This window comes from Felis catus, chromosome C2, assembly GCF_018350175.1.
Source record: "Felis catus isolate Fca126 chromosome C2, F.catus_Fca126_mat1.0, whole genome shotgun sequence".
NCBI lineage: Eukaryota > Metazoa > Chordata > Mammalia > Carnivora > Felidae > Felis > Felis catus.
This window is the reverse complement of record NC_058376.1, coordinates 143,667,656-143,688,327: the sequence shown is the minus strand read 5'-3', so window position 1 is coordinate 143,688,327 and position 20,672 is coordinate 143,667,656. Positions and strand designations below refer to the sequence as shown.

At 40.2% G+C, this 20,672-nt stretch overlaps 1 long non-coding RNA gene across 1 annotated transcript; it reads right to left on the bottom strand.

Annotated features, from left to right (window-relative positions):
- Positions 1 to 430: 430 nt before the first annotated feature.
- LOC109491733 lies at positions 431 to 20,220 on the bottom strand. The gene is made up of 2 exons (XR_002145200.2): positions 20,174 to 20,220; positions 431 to 659 (listed from the first exon to the last, which is right to left on the bottom strand). It is a non-coding gene; the product is annotated as an uncharacterized LOC109491733 (long non-coding RNA).
- Between the last annotated feature and the right edge of the window lie 452 nt (positions 20,221 to 20,672).

The following is a 20,672-nucleotide window of genomic DNA, read 5'->3' as shown; positions in this document are numbered from 1 at the left end:
GAAAGTGTTTTTCTTTGGCAAAGTTCTCCCAACCTAGAGGTATCATGAAGAACTAGGTTAAGTCTTGGGAAATTCCATAAATGATTTGACAGCTTTGGTGTCAAAGTAGGAACCCAGCAGAGTAGGTAGGTAAGTGCTTCAGAAATCTTGACAACCTAGAGATAAGCAGTGCTTCCTGTTTCTTTTCTAACATCAAGATGGTGGTTTCCTGTAGGCTGTTGATGTGTAATGATTAGAATTTCTTTGATAGCACATTGAGAAAGTATTTTAATTAAAGTGCTGCACGTTGGATGAATAAGGAGGCAGGGGAATCCTATACAACTCTAGGTTGGATGAAAAATATTTTGCCTGGAATAAGAAGAAAAAGGGAGAAAGTAGAACAAGTCATGAACTTAAAAGAAATTTTCTTATGCATCAGATAAGTCTATTAGACTTTGCATCTTTAGGTTCCCTTAATAGATGGAACTGGAAGTATTTCTATTTGAACTTCCAGACTCTCTAACAAAGGATCAGAAATTCATTCTTAAGAACTGACTTATGAGCAAACTGACATTCATCGTGTGATTGTATGTTTTCAGATAGATACACACATCATCCAGCTGTAATCTTTTCCTCCTCTGGGCAGGATTTTCTTGATATTGTTTCTCCAAAAGATGCTCCTGTTAAAAACCAGCAGAAAAAGACTCAGAGAGGTTAAGCAAGTGAGTAGGGTTTTTGGCAAAGCAGGTGCCAAAACCAGAGCCTTCAGACTTTCAACCCATTTCCCTTCACTCTCTATTACACTGCGTCTAGGGCGATGTATTCTGGACATTACCAGATGTTCTAATTTCTAAAACATGGCTCCATAATATGAACTTCCCCACCTCATCCCATTCCTTAGCAAAGCAAGGATGGATTTGATTTTTGAATATACTTAATAAAGAGTTATAAGAGTCAACAATAATTCCATTTAAAAACAGAGGTGTAAGAGTCAAAGTAAACAAGTCAGGAGTTAACCCTTTAAAGCTAGGCACAGTGGTAGCACCCAGAGAGGTGTTACCTTGTTGCGGGCCATTCATAGAGTAAACAAGGTCAGATCTCTCCTATCTGGGAATCATTAGCCTGAAATAGTATCTAGTCTCTGAGAATCAACCTAGTCATATAATAAATAATTGCTAAATTTCACGACGCCCAACAACTTGATGTTTTAAGCTACAGGAAGACATTCAAGTCTATAATTGTTTATTGAGCATATACTAGTATCAGGTTCTATGCTACAGTCTTGAGGATACTATGGACAGGCATAGTTCTTTCCTGGCCTTACTTACTTACTTATTTACCATATATTTATATAGTTCTTGCTATGTCCCAGAGCGTGAAGTCTAGGGGAAGAAAAAGGCCTAGGGGCCCCTGGGTGGCTCAGTCAGTTAAGGGTCCGACGTCATCTCCGGTCATGACCTTGTGGTTTGTGAGTTCGAGCCCCACACTGAGCTGTCAGTACTGAGCCTGAAGCCTGCTTCAGATTCTGTGACTCCCCCTCTCTCTGTTGCTTTGTTTTGTTTCTGATTCTAGGCACCAATACTCTCCACCACCTTATATAGAGCCTGGGCGACTCTTGATAAAGTGGATGGCAGGCATCTGTATTACTAATACATAATGTTTAGTTATTGCATAACTTTCAGTATTTACTGTAAAAGTGTCTCAAACTGGGGAAAGACAAAATTCTGAAAAACTGTAAAAGTTGCAAAACCCAAATAACTTATTAAAAAAAGAATCTATGAAGCATCAGCTGATCGAACGGGCCAAAGGGCTGGGTAAAGGAGGCAGAGTAATCAGATGAACCAGCGTTTCTCCTGTATAAAAGACTCCCATTTGCATTACTGCAATCACATGTGTAAATTACTAGCCCCGGAAGAATCCCAAAAAGGAATACCGTAAGACTATTAACAGAATGTTAAAAATTAAACCAAACTCCTAAGAAATCTGCAAATTCTCCCAGGCAGAGGAATGAGGAAGTGAGGTGGGCTGGAGTCACCAGCTTCCCTTTCTTCTTTGCTTGTTGACATATCTGTGGAGAGCACACCACCAGGACCTAGTGGGACCTTTTCCCCTTTCTCTCCCCTGGTCCCCTCACACACACAATTGCGATTTTTCCTGAAGAAACTAAGGAACAATGTTCAAACCCAAGAGGAATTGAATTATAGACATACTTGTACAACTACGCTTGTCTTTTCTTACCCTTGCAATTTTTCGGAGGCTTGGATTTTTAAAAATCTGTGTTACAGCTTTCAGGACCTCACAATTGCTCTGTTCCAAGGCTATCCAGTAAGTATCATAATGAACCTGCTTTTTAGAAGGGGCCCCTGAAATCAAATATGTTCAAGCAGAGAACATGACCCCAGGACAGGACTCAAAGGCTCATTCGCCTGCCTAGACTTGTCACTTCATGTTCTTTTAATGTAAATCAAAGATGAGCTACAAGGTAATTCAGTTCTTTGGTGCAATTACGAGTCTAATGTATGCTGTGGCCTGGAGCCCCTTGCAGAGGTTCTGAGTTTTCATCGGCGTTCATTTTTAAGTGGTTCAATTCTGCCCCTGATTGCCAGGTGCTAAAATATGAACCTTCACACTTGTGAGTCACCCAATTTAACCAAGCTGTGGCTTTACCCTCAGAGAGTTTCCTAGGTGTGAACCTAACCGTGCCGGGGGCCCACAAAAACATTTTAGTCAAGATTTCCAGGGTAAATTCTAGCCCACCCTTGTCAAAACCACACAGACTCTCACCCCCACCTCGCTGCAGAGAGTTACTCAACCTGGGTCTGAGCAAGAAGACCCTTCCAGCAAAAAGTGGGGGAGTTCAAAGGTATGATTTGCCCTTTAAGAGGCTCTCTGTTTTTTTTTGTTTTTGTTTTTGTTTTTTCTTCTGATTCTGGCAGCTCCAACATGCCCAAGGCATCCCAAACAGGTCGAACCAAGAGGGAAGACAATAGAAAGCAAAGTTGAATGGCACCTGGGTGGCTCAGTAGGTTGAGCGTCCAACCTCGGCTCAGGTCACGATTTCAATGTTTGTGGGTTCGAGCCCTGCGTCGGGCTCTGTGCTGACAGCTCAGACCCTGAAGCCTGCTTCGGATTCTATGTCTCCCTCTCTCTGCCCCTCCCCCACTCGTACTCTGTGTCTCTCTCAAAAATAAATAAATCTTAAAAAAAAAATAAAAATAAAGCTGCTCCCATGCCAACTTGGATTGCTCTAAAAAAGGACATGAGCTAGAAATCATTCCCTCAGCTGACAAGAATTTATTGAGTATCTGCTCTGTGCACAGAATGATAAGAAACTTTATGGGGAATTCGAAAGCAATACCAAGGCCTGATCTACAACTTTGAGATAGCAATGCAGGATGGCACCATTGAAAGGGAAAGAACACTGGAGTCAGATAGATTTGAGCTTAGATCCTGATTCCACTGATACTAGTTGGCTAGAGGAACTTTGGCAAGTAAAGTCACCTTCCTGGGCCTCAATTTCCTTGTTTGTGAAATGGGAATAATCTATCACATAGAGTTATTGAAAGAATTTAGAATAAAATAGTATATAAAAAGTTCTTGGCACATCCTAGGAATTCTCTTTGCCTCAAAGAATTTACACTTCTAATTAGAAAAATGAAATATGGGGGCGCCTGGGTGGCTCAGTCGGTTGGGCGGCCGACTTCGGCTCAGGTCACGATCTCGCGGTCCGTGAGTTCGAGCCCCGCGTAGGGCTCTGGGCTGACGGCTCAGAGCCTGGAGCCTGCTTCCAATTCTGTGTCTCCCTCTCTCTCTGCCCCTTCCCCGTTCATGCTCTGTCTCTCTCTGTCTCAAAAATAAATAAAACGTTAAAAAAAAAATTAAAAAAAAAAAAAAAGAAAAATGAAATATGGACATGAGAAGCAATTGAAAACATGATTGAAGCACATATAAGACAGACAATTAGCGAATGAGGTATGACTTTAGTTAGGGAGCTAGATGACCCTGTTTCATTTATCTAAGATACCATCTTTTGTAAAAGGAGCTTCCATTTCAAAGATGTAAAATGTGGAGAAAATACAGATGTTAGAAAAATGAAATTACGTAAGTATAACTTGTAAGAAACAACATTCTTGCAAATAAGTTCAAGTTATTTGCAAGCTGTAGACTCATAAAGCTATCTTTTTATTTTATTTTTTCTCTTGCTTTTTTCCTTTCACCTACTTCTCTTTTTTAAATCTTGGTGCAACCCGTATATTTTGGTAAGAGTCCTTAAAACTATCTTGGCACAAGGCGGAGAATAGACTGCCAGGTGGAGAGATGGTCTAACTTACTGAACCAACTTCAGCCTTGCTCTGGGCAATAGCAACCATCAGACTGGTTTCCTAGACTCCAACTGGGCGATGATTTGTGGTTTTCCAAATTCGTAAGCAAAAGATAACATAGGTAAACTGATTGGCAAAATCAATTTCCACATAATAAACTTGATGCTGAAAGGAAGCATAAAGTTTACAGAATTCTTTTAGACCCATCTCTTTTTCCTTTAGTTCATATGTGTTAATAGCATAGTCCTACTACCAGACCTTTAATTTCTCCCTAAGGCAACCATACCTGCACATACTAGGTTCAGCATGTATTATGTTTTAAGGCAATGCCTCCATGTGCTCCGTTTGATAATGGTCTATCAGCCTATGACCTAATCTCATTGAATAATTCTTATTGAATAAAGAAATAATTCATTTTTCACCCTAAAGACTACAAATGTCTCTGATCATTTGGAATAAATGTCTTTACTAGAAATAAGGGGGCAGGGCCTATAGTTTTGAGTGGGAGATTAGACTGTAAGCTCCAAGAGAAAAAGGACCAGGATCTAGCCCAGTGCCTAGTCCATGAAAGGTGCCTCGCAGGTATTTGTTGAATGCATGAATTAAATCAAGGACAGATGGAGAAAGAGAAAAAGATTGTGAGTAGTGGGTTAGGAGAGATTTGGATTTCAAGTAACCTATCGGAGAAATACAGGAAAAATTTATCCCAAGAAATAAGAGCAGAATAGGAGAAGGTTGACTATAGATATATTTATGGACAATATTGTCATAAATTTTTTTGTCTTCTGATGAATACTCTGAAACACTTTATCGGGCATGTTAACAATTTTATAGGCCTTATCAAGACATACCTTCAGAGAAAATCTGAGGGGTTAGTGACTGAAGGAGCTTAAACTTGCTCTTCAGGGATTTGCAACTTCAGATGATCTCATCACACTTGGTCTTCTCAGATGAATGGAGTTTTGAATGGGGATCCCCCCCGAGATGGGTGAAGCAAGTAGTTATGATGACAGGGTAATGGATGGATGGATGGATGGATGGATGGATGGATGGATGATAGATGGATGAATGGAAGGAAGGAAGTCAAGTCTCTGCTTAGGACTTTAGAGCTACACACTGTGTTACTCCAGAGGCTAGCATTCTAGGATGTGAATCTCGTTGCCTGGACCTATGCACTATACAACCTGCATGACAGGACATGGTGGCCATAGCACAAAAGATAACTATGAAATCTTAGACCATTCAAGTTACCAGACACAAGCCTAGCAGTGGAGCTAGGGACCAGGTGGAGCATATTTATGGATGGCCCAGGAAAAGAAGACTAGCCTGCATCAAGAATAAAAGCACACTGAAACTTTAAAGTAGACATCTCCAGAAGAAAGAGGGCCTTGGGGCCAGAGAAAATTGATGTAGGCAAATGACCGTAGACCACACACTAAGTCCTCAGCACAGCTGTGGACTTTGGCATATTTAGAAATCAGATGAGGGGGGTGCCTGGGTGGCTCAGTCGGTTGAGCATTCGACTTTGGCTCAGGTCATGATCTCTTAGTCTGTGAGTTCAAGCCCCGCGTTGGGCTCTGTGCTGACAGCTCGGAGCCTGGAGCCTGCTTCGGATTCTGTGTCTCCTTCTCTCTCTGCCCCTCCCCCACTCATGCTCTCTCTCTCTCTCTCTCTCTCTCTCTCTCTCTCTCTCTCTCTCTCTGTCAAAAATAAATAAACATTAAAAAAAAAAAGAAATCAGATGAGGAAGTGCGATGCTTGATTTTAAGTGTCAACTTGATTAGTCTACAATAGTCAAATGCTAACCTAGGTGTTTATGTGAAGGTAATTTTGAACACATAGGTAACATCTACAATAAATTGACCCGAAGTAAAGGAGATTAACCATCAATGATGTAAGCGGGCTTTATCTAATCAGTTGAAAGCCTTAAGAGCAAAATCTGAGACTTCCCAGAAAAAGAACTATTCTGCCTCAAGACTATAGCATCAGCTCCTGCCTGAGTTTCGAATACGCCGACCCGTGTTATAGATTTGGAATTTGCCCCATACCACAGGCAGGTGAGCCAATTCCTTAAAATCAATCTAAATAGATAGACTGCTTGATTATTTTGGTTTTCCTTTTTTTATTTAGAATTTTGCCGTCAATGTATTAGCATCGTTAATAGTAAAACCAACTTTGTAGCAACTCACGACCAGTCGTTTACGAAAATAATGTAGTACTCAACCACTACCTCTCATTGGATCTACTGTCAAGCCCAGGTGATAGCATATGTGTATATCCCAAGTATATCTATATCTAATCTAGATCTATATCTTATATATCTGGAGATCTGGCCGTCCCTTCTAGAGTGCCCCAAGGATATCTACGAGGCCGCCCTGGCCCAGGGCCAGGAGAGGCACAAGGAAGAGCTGTCCGGCTGTGAGCCCTTGTGGGCCAAGTGGGAGCCAGATCTCCCAGTCCTGGCCCTGGCCTCCCGTTCAACCGGCCCTGCGTCATAGTGGAAGAGTTCAAGTGAGAGCAGAGGCTAGGGTCCAAGGCAGTTGAGGGGCTTAGTGGGCTGCAGACCAAGGCAGCCAGGGAAAAGGAACAGCTGAGAAAAAAGTGCTGCCATGCGTCTACTTCCCCAGTGGGTGCCTCTGGAGGCGGCCTTCTAACTCTGGGCAGCAGATGTCACAGCTGCACGGTCCCTCCATGTGGTTTTGCACAGAGACCGTCTGCCTTTTGAGCTGCCAGCTTCGGGAACACAGAAGTTGTCAGGATGAGAACCTGTCCTTCAAAAAGCTCAGCATGTTATATCTCTACTCCTGACCGATACAGGAGACCACCTAAAATTACAAGGCAAAATGGAGTAGCCATCATTTGATAGTCAACACATCTTCCTTGAGTGCCTTCTACGTGCCAGCCACTGTGGATGCAGCTGAGTGCAAGTGATGGCGAGTGGGGAGGGAAGTCAATATGAGACTGCATCATGGGCTGCAGAGAAGTGAGGTCAGCCCTGCTCTTGCAAGAATAACAAGACAGATAGGCAGCAGACAGAGAGCTGCCTTTGACTCAGCCCAGGAGGCAGCCATGCCAAGTTATCAGAAATTTAACTTGCAGGTGGAAAAAATCAACACCAAGAATTCTGCTGAATCATAATCAAGACTAACCATGGAACCTTGCGTAAACTCATTTCCTTTTTGTCTGTTCACCTGTTCTGTTAAATGCACGTGTGAAGAAAATAATTTCTTTCATGGTTGCTGAAATCTGGAGTTCGATTGGGTTCATTTCAGCAAGTTACTAACCGCTTTCTTTTCTGATTCGAATTACTGAAGCTGCTGAGAATTGCTGGTTTCCTTTGATGCTTGCAAGAGAGAAGCTGTTTAAAACACTTAGGATCCCATGCAGGTTGATTTACCTTCTATGATACATTCGAGAATCAGAGACCAAGATTAGGTTTGGGGGATCCTAGAAGACATTCTGAAGCCTGTAGGAGCAGATGTCCAGTTTCTTGCGCCTCCCTACTCACCTTCAGATATGGAGAGAATGCTAAAATGGCAATGGTTAGAGTTTATACCCTGCAGAATCTCACGTGGTTTGAGCTCTCAACAGCTATCACCAATCCCAAATATTTCCTGCAGTGAGGAGACAGCCATGAGAGGTGCAGAGACGAGAAAGAGAAAAATATTCATCATCTTGCTTTTACATCCTGGTAGGAGATTTTGCTTTGGGGTTCATTTGGATGTTTTAGCTTTTAATGAAAAGCAGAACTGGTTATTGCAATTGGAAATAAAGGGAGGAAAGCATTAAACTTTTTTCTCTTCTCGCCCCTAGATTTATTGAAATATAATTGGCATATAACTTTTTGTAAGTTTAAGGTGCACGGTGTATTGATTTGATACACATATATTGCTGAATGATTAGCTCATGACTCCATCAAAATAGTTATAATTCTCTTCAAAGGCTGAATGATATTCAGTGAGTCTCCAGAGGAATGAATGCTTTCATAGCAATGAACCTATAGTTTTAAAAGAGAAGTACCACCTCTATGTGTTGATCGGGGGAGATCTAGGGACACTATTAACTGAAAAAAAAAAAAACCAAAAACCAAAAAAAAAAGAAAGGAAAGATTAGTGTGCATATAGTATGTTAGATTTTATGAGAATAAAACAGCTATAAGAATATGTATTTGTATTGTTTTATATTTCATAAATATGTAACAAAAAATAAACCATAAACTCCTAAGGTGGTTACCTCTAAGAGCCAGGGTAAAGTAGTGGGTCAGGTAGAGGTTACAGTGATGGGATCAAGGCTTTTCTTCCAATGTGCCATTTCATATTTGACCCTTTTTGTGTGTGTGGTAAAATACACATAGAATTTACCATTTTAACCAATTTGAAGTATCCAATTCAATGACACTGAGTACATTCATGGTATTGTACAACCATAGTAACTCTCTGGTTCCAGAACTTTCTATCACCCTAAAAGCAAGCCCCATACGTACTATTAAGCAGTCTTTCTTCATTCTGCCCTCCTAACCCCTAGATACCCCAAATTTGCTTTCTTTCTCTATAAATTTGCCTATTCTGGATATTCCTATAAATGGAATCATACAGTAAGTGGCCTTTGTGCCTGGCTTCTGTAATGTTTTCCAGGTTTATCTAGGTGTAGCATGCATTAGTACTTAATTTCTTTTTAAGGCTGAATAATATTTTACTGTATGGATAGAACAAATTTCTTTATCCATTCATCCATTGATGGACATTTGTTTCCATCTTTTGCCTATTATACAGAGTGCTTCTATGAACGTTGCTTTTTGTGTCTTTGTTTAAACACCTATTTTTAATTCTTTTGGATATATTCTGAGGAATGGAATTTCTGGGTCATGTAGTAATTCTGTTTAACTTGTTATGGAACCACCAAATTGCTTTATATAAAGATGGCACCATTGTATTCCTACCGACAATGTATGAGGGCTCCAATTCCTCCACAACCTTGTCAGCCCCTGCTGATACGCTTTAATTTTTTTTTCTTATTATAACCATCTTACTGAGTATAAAGTGGTATCTCATTGTGGTTTTGACTTGCATTTCCCTAATGACTGATGATGTTGAATATCTATTCGTGTGCTTGTTGACCACTTGTATATCTGCTTTGGAGAAATGTCTATTCAAGTCCCTTGCATATTTTTAATCATGTTGTCTGCTGATTGCTGAATTGTAGGAGTTCTTTATACATTCTGTATACTAGACTTTTATCAGAGATATGATTTGCAAGTATTTTCTCCCATTTTGTGTACTGTGTTTTCACTCTGCTTGAGAGTATCCTTTACACAAAAAATTTTAATTTTAATGAATTCAGTATATCTATCTGTCTTCTGTTACTTGTGCTTTTGATGTCCTAAGAATGCACTGCCAGATCCAAGGTAATAAAGAGTTACGCCTACGTTTTCATCTAAGAGTTTTACAGTTTTGGCTCTTATGTTTAGTTCTTTGATTTTTAGTTAATTTTTGTGTACAGTATTGGGTAAGGATCCAACTTCATTCATTTCCATATGGATATCCAGTTCTCAGCATCTTTTGTTGAAGAGACTGTTCTTTCTCCCATTGAATGGTCCCATCACCCTTGTTGGAAATTGCTGTTCACCATCAATGTATGGGTTGATTTATGGTCTCAGTTCTACTCCACTGATCTCGATGTCTATGCTTATGCTAGGATCACACAGACTACTATAGCTTTGTAGTAAGTTTTGACATCAGGACATGGTAATCCACCAAGTTTGTTCTTTTTTTCAAGATTGTTTTGGCTACTCAGGGCCCCTTGCAATTCCATGTATTTCGGGATCAGCTTTTATCATTTCCTCAAAAAAAAAAAAAAAGCCATGGAAATATTGTTAGAGATCTGGTGAGTTCTGCCATTTTAATTATGTTGTCTTCCAATCTGTGAGCAGGAAATGTCTTTCCATTTATTTAGATCCTCTTAAATTTCTTTCAGCAATGTTTTATCGTTTTCAATGTACAAGTATTTTGCCTTTTTGGTTAAATTTATTAAGTATTTTATTAGTTTTGATGCTTTGTAAATAGAATTGTTCTGGTTTCAATGTAATTTTCAGACTGTTCTTTGCTACCATATAAAAAATACAACTGATTTTTTGTGTGTTGATGTTGTTTCCTGCAATTTGGATAAACTCATTTATTGGCTTTAATAGATTTTTGTGAATTCTTAAGGTTTTATATATGAGATCGTGTCATCTATGAGTAGAGATAGTTCTACATCTTTCTTTCTTATTTAGATGTCTTTTGTATCTTTTTCTTAACTAATTGTTCTGGCTAGAACTTCCATTGCAATGTTAAATAGAAGGGGCACCTGGGTGGTTCAGTCAGTTAAACATCTGACTCGTGATTTCTGCTCAGGTCACATCTCATGGTTTGTGAGCTCAAGCCCTGCCCTGGGCTCTGTGCTGGCAGCGCAGAGCCTGCTTGGGACTCTCTCTCTCCCTTTCTCTCTCTCTGCCCTTCTCCTGCTTGCAGGCTCTCTCTTTCTCAAAATAAATAAATAAACTTAAAAAAAAAAAGAATAGTAAGAGTGAGCATCCTTGTTTCTAATCTAAGGGGGGAGTTTTTCAGTCTTTTACCATTGAACATGCTGTTAGCTATAGGGTTTTTATATATGTCCTTTATAACAGCTTTTGCCTGAAGGTCTATTTTTTCTGATATTAGTATAGCTACCCTAGCTTTCTTTTGATTTGCATGTAATATTTTTCTATCCCTTTACTTTCAAACACTTTGCATCTTCGGATGTGAATCTCTTGTAGTCAGCAAACATATATCGTGTTGTTCCTCTTTTATTCATTCTGTGAATCTCTGCTATTAAATTGGAGAGTTTCTTATATTTACATTTAAAGTGATTTCTGATAAGGAAGGCTTCGGCCATTTTGCTATTTGTCTTTTACTTTTTTCTTCCTCAATTCCTCCATTTACTGCCTTCTTTTTTATTTAGTTGGGTGTTACTTTTTTGTGGGTTTTTTTTGTACTGTATCATTTTGATTCCTTTCAACTTTTTAAATTTTAAAACTATTTTTAAATTATGTTCTCAGTGGTTATCTTGGGGATTACATTTAACATAACAATCTAGTTTGAGTTAATATAAACTTTATTTCAATAGTGTGCAAAATTCTACTCCTATTTATCTCGAGGCTTCCTCCTTATGCTGTTGTTTTCACAGATTACATCTTTATTGCATGCCCATTACATAGAATTATCATTTTATACTTTGAATTTAATATGTCATTTCACTGACTCCATGGTTTCTGATGAGAACTGGCTGTTAATCATATTGAGGATCCCTTGTATATAATTCATTACTTCTTTTCTTGCTGCTTTCAAAGTTCTTTGCCTTTCACCATTTTGATTATTATGTGTCTCCATGTGGATTTCTATTTGTCCTACTTTGAAACTTGAGCTTCTTGGATGTGTTGATTCATGTCTTTGTCAAATTTGGGGAGTTTTATAGTATAATTTATTCAAGTATTCATTCTGCCCCTTTCTTTCTCTCATCTCTCTCTGGAGTCTCATTATATATATTTTAGTATACCTGATGGTGTCCCACAGTTTCTCTAGGCTGTATGATTTTTTTGCTGTAGTTCTTTTTTTTTTTTCTACTCCACAGACTAGACAATTTCATTCCACCAATCTTCAACTTCATTAACTCTATCTGCTAAAAAAATAAATAAATTAATTAATTAAAAAATAATCAGTTAAGCCCCTCCAATGACTTTTTTATTTCAATTATTGTACTTTTCAGCTTTAAAATCTCTATTTAGAGAGAGAGAGACTCATTGTCCTAGTTTTCTTTTGTTCTTTGACCTTGGTTTTCTTTAGCTCTTGGAGCATATTTAAGGAAGTTGATTTAAAATCTTTGTTCAGTAGGTCTGCTTCCTCTTGGGCAATTTCTGCTAATTTATTTTTTTCCTTTGGGTGGGCCATACTTTTTGGTTTCTCTTTTGTTGAAAACAGGCCATTTCGAGTGTTATGACGTGGTAACTGGAAATCAAATTCTCTCCTCTCCCTAAGATTTTCTGTCATTGCTTTTTGTTATTGTGGGCTGCACTTAGTTGTTTATTTAGTGACTTTTCTAAACTATTTTTGTAACGACTGCATTCCTTGTCATGGGAAGATTCTAAAGTCTCTATTCCTTTAGCGTAGTGCCCAGCTTGTTGTTTGACAAAGATTTCCTTAAATGCCTGAAGCCCAGAAAAAGAAAGTCTGGAAACATAAACAAAACAATTCTCCAGGTCTTTGCAGATTGGCTCTGTAGTGGGTCACTCCCTCCTTAGCCACGCCATATTTCAACTCTGCTTGAGCCTCCTCTTTGGGCTTGCACTGAGCCTAAGTAAGGGTCAGCTAGAGATGAAAGCATATGATTTTCTCAGGTCTATTCTGAGCATGTGTCCTGTTGGAGAGGCATGCACATGTTCTCTAGATTCCCTAGCACACATGAGAATTCTTCAAAGATGTTATCCCCCTCAAAAATCTCACTCCTTGGCATTTCTTCCTGTACTTTTGGTTTGACTATTGTTTGCCCAAACTGCTCCTCTTTGCCCCAGATGGTAGTGGCACGTTCTTCATCTTTCAGTGTTTTGGGGAAACATCCTCCACGTAGCCACTCAGTCCTGATAGATTTCCAAGTGGGGTGAAGAAAAGGAAGCCCCTTGCATCAGTTCTTTGGAGAAACACCAATAAGGTCAGAACAGACAAACACAGTTCCTGAGGAACAAGGTCTTGTCCACTTCCTCTGAAACCTGATGCCCACGCTGGGAATGTGGGCTGCTGTCTTGAAGTCCATCACCACATTGAGGAGAATGGTGGGACTAGATGAAATGAACATTTCTTGCCATGTTTCAGTGGCCTTTTTTTGGTGAAGCATTCACTTGGTTGCTATAAACCTTTGATTCTCAGAGTTTAGTAAGTTTAATTCTGACAGTTTTTTTTGTCAGGCTTTTCTGTCTCTACTGATAAATCCCAAGAGTTCCCTCCTCCACCATTTGCACTGATTTCTCATATTTGCCTTTTGAATCATGCAACTGTATTATATCAAAGAGTAATCAATTTGAAAAATTTTTTTGAGAGAGAGCATGAATGGGGGAGGGGCAGATGGAGAGACAGAGAATCTTAAGTAGGCTACATGCGCAGCATGGAGCCCCATGTGGGGCTCGATCCCTAGGATCATGACCTGAGCCCAAATCAAGAGTTGGACGCTTAACCAACTGAGCCACCCAGGCACCCCAATTTTGAAAAAAATTTAATGAATGTTTTAGTAGATAGGGTCTTATTATCTAACCTCCTGGCATTCTCAAACTTTGGCTCCACCAAATAATTGTTGCCACCAAGCTCTCATTTAATCTTGTTTGAGGCAAATACAAGAAGAGAACTCAACTGAGAACCAAGGCTAGTTTGTTAGTTAGGGCTTACACTAGTCAAAACTTTGAAGTATTAAGTCTGCCTTCCCATAGACATTTTCTTTCCCATCTCTCTCTGTCTTTGTTCTCTTTTATTCTCAAACCCAAACCTAATATTTCACCTGCTCTCCTACCACCTTCCATGATGAAACAATACTGACTGACTTAAACTTGTTAAGTGTTTAAGGAGATGAGCAAGTTTCTATTTCATAACTTGTCTTAGAATTCTGATCTCCCAAGATCAAGTAGTACACAGTCGTCAATTCATTCACAAACATGAAGGAAGTCATTTTTGTTTGTTGGTTGGTTGGTTTTCTTTCTGAAGAGCTGGCTCTCAGGTTTGGAGAGGATAGAGCAAATTAAAGGAAGAGTTAAGGTGCCTTGGGAAAAGGATAAGGGCAACAAAATATGATGCTGTTGGATAAGCATCACATGATAATTTTGTCAAAATCAGTGCCACATAAAGTGTGGTCTCCAGATGTGCTGACTCAAGACCTCTAACCAGGAATCTGCATGTTCACCCATGCTCCAGAGGATTCTGAAACATGCTATAGTTTGAGAGCCACTGCCCAAAGTTACCTTACTGGGTTTTTCTTATAATGAAGATAATAACATTCCCTTGAATTTCTGTAGCCCTTTACTACGTACAAAGTTTTCTTTGTAGATGATAATCTTACCTGTTATCCCAAAAGCCCAGGATTGGGCTTTGAATAAGAGACTCTTTTAATAAATAATAAAACTGAGTTTTATTATTTGACTTTTTCCATGGTGCACATTCAAACACAAGTCTCTTGACTTCAAATCTATGGATATTCTAATTTTGCCTATATGAAAATTTTTTTCAAAAAATTAAAGTAAAAAGGATGCACCTTTCCTAGTGTAGTCACTCACCCTTGCCTTTCCTTTGCTTATTCATTGGTTCATCCACCATGCAATCCTTTACATATTCAGCAAATATTCATTACAAACTGTAATAAGCCATGTAGTGTGTATATCCAGGGCTATCTAAAGTTATATTCAAAGATCATGACAATTTTTTTTTATGGGTTTGTCTAGGGTGATACACTCTTTATTATGTATAATTCCATTACACACATTTTCTTTAGTAAGTTAGTCACTAGCTTCTTTAAGAGCAGTTAGCATAGAGGAGCACCTGGGTGGCTCAGTCATTTAAGCATCTGACTTCTGCTCAGGTCATGATCTCAAGGTTCGTGAGTTCGAGCCCCACATTAGGCTCTATGCTGACAGCTCCAAGCCTGGAGCCTGCTTCAGATTCTATGTCTCCCTCTCTCTCTCTCTGCCCTCCCTTCCCCCGGCCTGTGCTCTGTCTCTCTGTCCCTCAAAAATGAATAAACATTAAAAAAATAAAATAAAATAAAAAGAGCAGTTAGCCTAGGGATTCTCTAACATTATCTCCTATGAGAATTGGCAAGATGTCTCAAAAATCCTCAAATCCAGGCCTCCCTACAGACCAATCCATCAGAATCTCTGGGGACAAGACCCAGGCATCAATATTTTTAAAGCTGTTCAGGTGATTCTTATGTGTAGGCAAGGTTGAGAGCCAGTAAATTAGAGAATATAAATCTAATTCTAGTGCCTCCTAAGAAAAGTTTTCCTATTCTGTGAGTCTCATTCCAAAACACCTGAGAGAGAGAGAGAGAGAGAGACTGGGATAGACAGATAGTTGAGGGGATGGCAGAATCTGGGTGTGTACCCTCTTGGAAGTCTTCCTTTCCATTGCTCTGTTAATTCTTACGGGTATGTACGTGTTCAACTCAAGCTGATCCTCAGTACTCCTCAGAAGTGTATGTCTACACAAAGTAAGCATAGTTTTCAAATTAAGTGTTCATTATAAAGTCTTGGTGAAAATCTAATGTCTCCAAATTATTCTTGCTTAAATTGGTAGAATCAGTCGGACAAGGCTACCAGTCTACTTTGAAATTTATCTGCCAAACCCTCACGGAAGTACGAATTACTTCAACTTAACGACAAAGTTTCTTTCCCTTCCAGTTTTACAGCCCTCCATCTATTCCTTTCCTATGATGCTGCACTTTCTAAAGTCTGTAACATTTTACATGTGCCTCTGAGCGGCTGGTTGGGGAAGTGACTTCAGGATCAAGGAAATCTAGGTGTGAAAACTGGCTTTCTCAATTACTGGTAGTGAGAGCCTGAGCTCAGTATTGCATCTCTCTGAGCCTCAGTTTTCCCGTTTATAAAATAAAAGTAATAATGCCTTGCAAGGTGGCTGTGAGCATCAGAAGCAAAATATGTAAACTACCCAATGCCTGGCACATTGGCCCTCAACAAATGGGGTTATATTGATGATGCTTCCTCTGTCCCACTGGTCTTAAGCTCTTTATCCTTTTTCAAAGCATCTTTGCCTTCATTATCTCATGTAATCTTCCCCACAAGTGAGATAGGCTAGAAGTTATCTCTGGGCCACAGAAGAGCAAGCTGAAGTGCCAGACAGTTAATGGGATGGATTCAAGAGACAATTATGCATTCTCTTCATAAAACATGCTCATAAAGAGAGACAGTCCTAAGCGGCAATCTAATTGGGGAAAACAAGACAAAACAAAAAACACACACAGGGCTAAATGCAGTCATCCGCTTTGGTAGATCTGAAAATAAATACCAGTGTGAGCAAAGTCAACAGGGGGAACATATACATCCAGAATTTGAAGCTGGCGTGGCCAAATGAGACGTGCTGTCGAGTTTGGGTGGTAGGATGGTGATTGATAGATCTTTCTCTTTTCTCTGTTTTTTAAATGTAATCTTCTTGTCTTACACCTTTGCTTATTAGATGAAACTTGTAATGTTAAAGATAAGATGACATATGTGTTGATTCATATTTATGTATATATGTATATATATAAGTATATATGATTTTTCATAAATTGTGTGTGTGTGTGTGTGTGTGTGTGTGTGTGTGTTTTCTAAATGACAATCGCAAACCATTCCTGATTTTGGGTTTTCCCATGGACAAGAAGCAACCTTGGCCCAGTGTGATGCTGCAGTTTCTGCCAACCCAGAACACCTGGGGAGCAACTGATATCTAGAGTGACTGAGATAGGGATACTGTCTTTTACTGCACATTAAAATCACCTAAGGAGATTTAAAAATCCCAATGTCCACTTCTCACGCCCGACCAAATGCGTAAGTATCTCTAGGGATGGGATCCAGATATCAGTATTTTGTAAAGCTTCCCAAGTAATCCCAGTGTGCAGCTGAGTCTGACAACCAGTAGTCTAGATCAGTGCTTCTGATGCCGTATGTCTGGGGTGGGGACTGGGATTCTGCATTTTTAACACGCTTGCTTCCTGGTGGTGCTGATTCTGTTGGTCCTGTGACCACATTGACTGAGTAACAAGGACATAAAGGGATTTCTTTGCTTTCGTTTTAAGAATATTAACACATGGGTTGCACAGCCACCTTAGGGACCGGTTTCATTAGTTATAAAAGTGAGAATTTGGGCTGGATAATTTCTGAGTTTACTTTGGCACTCCAAACTTCTATGCTTTATTACCAGCCAAGGCACAGATCTTGTGTTTCTCAGGGGACAGGAGACTACTGTTTGTACCAGCATCTGTGGAACATTTGGCAGCCAGGCTGGTCCTCTCCCCATGAGACAGACTGAGGCAGGGCTGCTCAAACATCTGTGTGCAGCAGAATCACATGGAATGCTTGTTTTGAATGCTCTAGAGCCCTCCGTGCAGAGATTGATTTCATAAGTCTGGGCTGGAACCTAGAAGTTAGTGGTGTTACCAACAATAACGGTTCACATCTTTGAATGTTTCCTACGTGCCATGTATTGTTCTGGTAATTTCATAACATAAATCCGTTGAAACTTCACAGTGATCCTAGGTGACAGGGACTAGTATTTCCCCCAATTTACAGATGAGAAAACTGATAAAGAAGGTAAATAATTAACCAGGGTCATACAGTTAGGAAATTGCACACATGGGATTCTACTGTGAGGAAATTCAACACAGTTAGATTTTGAGGTCTTTTCCTCAAAGAATTTGGTTATGAAAAGGGGAAAAAAAGGGGCGGGCCGCCTAGGTGGCTCAGTCGGTTGAGCATCTGACTCTTGATTTCGATTCCGGTCATGATGATCTCACTGTTTGCGAGATGGAGCCTCACGTGGGGCTCCGTGCTGACAGTGAGGCAGAGCCTGTTTGGGATTCTCTCTCTCCCCCTCTGTCCCTCCCCCACTCATGCTCTGTCTCTCACTCGCTCTCTTTCTCTCTCAAAAATAAATAAATAAACTTAAGAAAGAAAGAAAAGGGGGGAAAAACAAGCAGTCATAGGGACAGCAGAGTCAGAAGCTGGCTTCAGATGTCAGACTTTGATCTAGCTGGTTCTGACGCAGGCAGGTTCTAGATCACACCTTAAGTTCCCATTTATAGATCTGCTGATCCAGCAGACTAGCTGCCCAGGACCTTCTGGGAGCTTTTTAAAGTACAGTCTCCTGAATCCCCATCCCTCATATCTTGACTCCTGACGTCCAGCGTGAGACCCAGGAATCTGCGTTTTGACAAGTATTAACCACCCCACCCCACGCTACCCCCCGGGATTCTAATCCACAGCCAAATTTGAGAACTATGGCAAGAATGGGACTTCGAGACTGGCAACCGGCATTTGTGACCACGTTCTGCCACTTAGCCTCTCTGTGTCCTCGCTCGTTCATTCACTGACTTAACAAATATTTGTGCAGCTACAATACACTAGTACTATTGTACTAGTACTAGTACAATAAACTAGTACACTAGTTTGCTGGAGATTTCCCAGCAAACAAAACAGGCAAAAATCCCTTCCTTTATGGAGCTTACATTCTGGTTTACTAGAACATGATAAATGCAAGGGGGCAAAGGAAACAGCAAAGGAATTGCAACTTTAAATAAAAGTGGCCAGAGAAGGCTTCATGGGGAAGTTGACATTTCGGGAAAGATGTAAGGACGGAGCAAGTTAAGCAGAGACCTGTGGGAAGGGTCTTCCTGGCAGAGGGAACAGCTTGTATGAAGGCTCAGAAGTTCAAGGGTGCTTGGCACGTTCAAAGAACAGTGGGAAGGGCAGTGTAGAGGGAACGGAGTGAGTGAGGGGGAGAGGACATGAGAATGAACCCAGAGGAGGAACAGAAGACATGAGATCTAGAATTTGTAGGCCACTAGATGGACTTTGGCTTTTGGTCTGTGTGAGATGGGAACCCTTGGAAGATTTGAGTGAAATCATCTGAACTATCCAAAAGGATCCCTGGTTGCTGATCCCTGGTTGCTACTACACATTGTAGTAGAATGAGGGAAGAAGCATGAAGACCAGGTGAGAGGTTGAAATTATCCAGGTGAGAGGTTGTGCTGGCCTGGCTCAGGCTGGTAGCAATAAAGGAAATAAGAAATATACTCCGAACGTATTTGGAAAGTAGAGAAAACAGGATTTGCTGCAAGTTTTGGGTTTGGGTTAGAAAAGGGAGAAGTCAAAGATCTTCAATAAAATGTATTCAATCGTTGATTCATTTTAAAGAATATTTACTGGACGCTACTATGCACAATCATATGTGCTGGCCACTATGCAAAGCCTTGAGGTAGTTGGTAAATTAAACCTATCATCCCTGCCCTCAAGGAGTTACATTCTAGTGACATGAGGACAATAAGTACCTAACTCTTTGGGTTATGACAATACAAGATGCATAATACAGAATCTAGTACATAGCAGGGCTCCATACATGGTAGGTATTACTGTTATACAGATTATTTAGCAAAATGGCAATATATTTAGGTATAGACAACATAAGTTGGTGCTAATGACATACAAATGAAAGGAATAATTAAGATGGAGTGGGATAGGGGCACCTGGGTGGCTCAGTCAGTTAAGTGCCAGACTTTGGCTCAGGTCATGATCTCACACAGTTCATGGGTTCCAGCCCTGTGCAGGGCTCTGTGTTGACAGCTCAGAACCTGATGCCTGCTTTGATTTCTGCGTCTCCCTCTCTCTCTGCCCCTTCTACTCTCACGCTCCCTCTATCTCAAAAATAAACTTTAAAAAAAAAATTTTTTTTAAAAGATGGAGTGGGAGAAAGAGTTAAGTTAGTTCACATCCCTCCAATTTCCCAAATAATGCAACATTCATGTTTTCTGATTTTGATTTCAAAATGGTGGATGGTCCACTACCAGAAAAGTCAGGAAGCCACAACCATTGGACTTGAGCCCAACTCTGGGAAAGATTTTGGGTGCCTATTGAGATTAGAACAGCACAACTTTTTTGGTGACTTTTTAGGACTAGATCTCAGCAAGGGACAGTGGCCATGTCTGGAGACATTTTCAGTTGTCATGAACGGGGAGCATGGGGAAGAAGTGTGTTATTGGTATCGGGTGGGTAGAAACCAGCAATACTGCTAAATGTCCTATAATACAGAGGACACCCTCCCCTTCCGACTCACCAAGGGAGTATCCAGTGCAACGTGTCAGCAGTGCCCAAGATTGAGAAGCCTGAGATGAAGAAAAGAAATGTAGAGTTATCCAAAACCGTAACTATGTGGTCATAAACAAAATCAGTGGTTTGAGAGAAAAAGTGTCCACACTCTAACAAATGTGATGAACGCTGGATGACATCATCATGTCATTAATAAAAAAGGACACTCGGAAGAACAAATGTGTGCTGCCTTAGCTTTAGGCAATTATTCATTCTTCCTGCAGTCTTCACTGAAGGGTGTGCCAGTGCCTTTCCTTCTTTCTTTTAAAGGTCCTGTTTGCCTAGACTGGGATGTGCGGTGTTCTAGGAGCAGGGAGAGTCTGTTTGAGGACATTTTATTCTGGGAAAATTAATGGGACAGACAATGCAAAAGAAAAGAGACAAATTGTTCTTTTGGTTCCAAATAAATGCTTGTTTTCTGACACTGCCTGAATTTAAATGGTCCTCAGTTTGACTGTGAAATTAAC